At 41.9% G+C, this 2,164-nt stretch overlaps 2 long non-coding RNA genes across 2 annotated transcripts in view; one reads left to right on the top strand and one right to left on the bottom strand.

The window, feature by feature from the left end:
- LOC107677102 (uncharacterized) overlaps positions 1-1,433 on the top strand; it is a 2,006-nt gene extending 573 nt beyond the window's left edge. The window contains exons 2-3 of the long non-coding RNA XR_001632804.1: positions 1,164-1,247; positions 1,373-1,433. This is a non-coding gene — a long non-coding RNA (uncharacterized LOC107677102). The remainder of the gene's footprint in view (positions 1-1,163; positions 1,248-1,372) is intronic.
- The window catches only part of LOC107677101 (uncharacterized), a 10,529-nt gene continuing 9,654 nt past the window's right edge, over positions 1,290-2,164 (bottom strand). Inside the window, exon 3 of the long non-coding RNA XR_001632803.1 lies at positions 1,290-1,520. This is a non-coding gene — a long non-coding RNA (uncharacterized LOC107677101). The remainder of the gene's footprint in view (positions 1,521-2,164) is intronic.

Consider the following 2,164-nt stretch of genomic DNA (forward strand, 5'->3'; position numbering starts at 1 on the left):
CTGTGACTTGACTTGGTTCATGAAGATCAGGTGTGACTTGACTTGCCTCACGAAGATCAGCTGTGACATAATGGGGTGCTGTTGCGTCCGCCATTTTGCGATCAAACTCCGCTGTCGCCACCATTTTGTGAGCGTGCTCTAGTGTGGCCGCCATTACACAAGTGGACTCGGCATCATGTTTCTCCGCAACACCCACCGTGAACACGGAGTCGACACACAGCAGAGCAAAATCAAAAAAATAGCTTAGAGAAGAACAGGGACCCTCATGGATTAATCGTGATTTACTCCATCACAAAAAAAGTCTATTAGCACACAGTCTGGCAAATCAGAATGACACGCAATGTCCAGATACTCTTGAATATAGCCTTCAAGCGGGCGTGTACCCTGCTTTAAGGCTAATAATAGTTTGGCAGTGTCCATACCTGGCCAATGTCCATGGGAAAAGCTGCTGGATCCTTGTGTGGCTGAGTATTCTGTTACGGGGCAGACGAGACGTGAGACGTGCGGATCCATGTGAAAAGCTTTATTCTGGAGACGTGGTCAGAAACAGGCATAAATCAAACATTGGCAAACAGTATGTAAGAGACAAGGCATGGGCAGTCCAAACAGTGAGGGTCAATCGACGACGAACATAATCCAATGGGGCGAGACTAGAGAGATAATCCAGGTACAAAGCAAAGGTCCAGGCAGGGGCAAACAGTATCCGAACAGGGCAAGACGAGAGAGGTAATCCAAAGTGCACAGGCAAAGATCAGAACACGAGGAATCAGACAAGGCAAGACTAGGCTAAGACTATGAAACTTCAAGAAGGCTCCGTAACGTAGCTATCTCAACTAGCAATATGCGCATACAATACTCGGCAGTTTGAAAGGGATCTGAGTGAGTGTTATATAGTGAATGTGTGATTGGTTACAGCTGTGTGCAATCAGTGCTGTGTGCAATCAGTGCAATGGATGATGGGATATGTAGTCCGGGATGACATGCAAGAGTTTGTGTAGTGCGAGAGTCAATGTAATGGAAGGGTGACCTCTGGTGGTGAGTGAACTGAAGTTCATAGACCGGATTCGTGACATACACAAGCAAAAGCTAAAGCGAACATTGTCAATTATTGATTCCTATTTTACAAAATTTGCCCTGCATACATTTTTGTCTTTAATGTGAAGGCACTTGAAGCCCAGTGCCCGATATGCACAGGAACATTTCCAGTGTCAGAAGTAGAACTGCCATGCCAGCCTTTGTGGAGAGAGGTAATGGTAATAGTGACTCACATTAAAAAACTAACAAACTAAAAAAACACCTACAAAATAAAGAACATTTTGCTTTATTGTTTTTAGCTTTATATACAAATAATTTTATTTATTTATTTTTACAGGCTCTCCAAGGAAGGTGATTTTCAAGGGACATACAGGGCTTCCTGTTTTTGACGTTTCCACAACTTCAGACGTGTTATCTCGTGATAGATTTCAGATGTCTTTCTGGTGTTTATCTGTGCTGCTGCATGACGAATCACATCCTCCTCACTGTAAAAATAATTAAATAAAATTATATGTGTTTATATATAATATATATCATTCATCAAGGACGGAGACGAGTCTGCTTACAGACAGCAGGTTAAAGAGCTGGCTGTCTGGAAGACTACAACGGACAGTCAGGACTGCTGAGAGGAGTATTGGTGCCCCTCTGCCCAGCCTCCAAGATCTTTACATCTCCAGAGTGAGGAAAAGGGCTAAAAAAATCAACTTGGACCCCTCACCCCCAGCCCACTCTCTCTTCGAACTGTTGCCTTCTGGTCGGCGCTACAGAGCACTGACCACCAGAACAGCCAGGCACAAGAACAGTTTTTTCCCACAGGGTATATTCAGTCTGAACAATTAATCTTTCATAATTATACATCGTCCATCACAACTAACATAGTTATACTTATATTAAACTGCACACTTTGTAAATAACATATCTGCACACTAATAAACATATCTGTACATTTATCTAAACAATTAATTTTGTTCCTATACTTCTATTTTCTATTTCTGTACATTATTTAATTTTTCTTTTTTTATTATATTAGTGTTATATTACATCCCTACTGTGTACTGTGTTAGTATGTCTGCACTATCATGTATGTCTGCACTATGTTTGTACTTTCTTCTACACTGGAAGCTCCTGT

Source organism: Sinocyclocheilus anshuiensis, unplaced genomic scaffold (genome assembly GCF_001515605.1).
Source record: "Sinocyclocheilus anshuiensis isolate Anshui unplaced genomic scaffold, SAMN03320099.WGS_v1.1 scaffold24, whole genome shotgun sequence".
Classification (NCBI taxonomy): Eukaryota; Metazoa; Chordata; class Actinopteri; order Cypriniformes; family Cyprinidae; genus Sinocyclocheilus; species Sinocyclocheilus anshuiensis.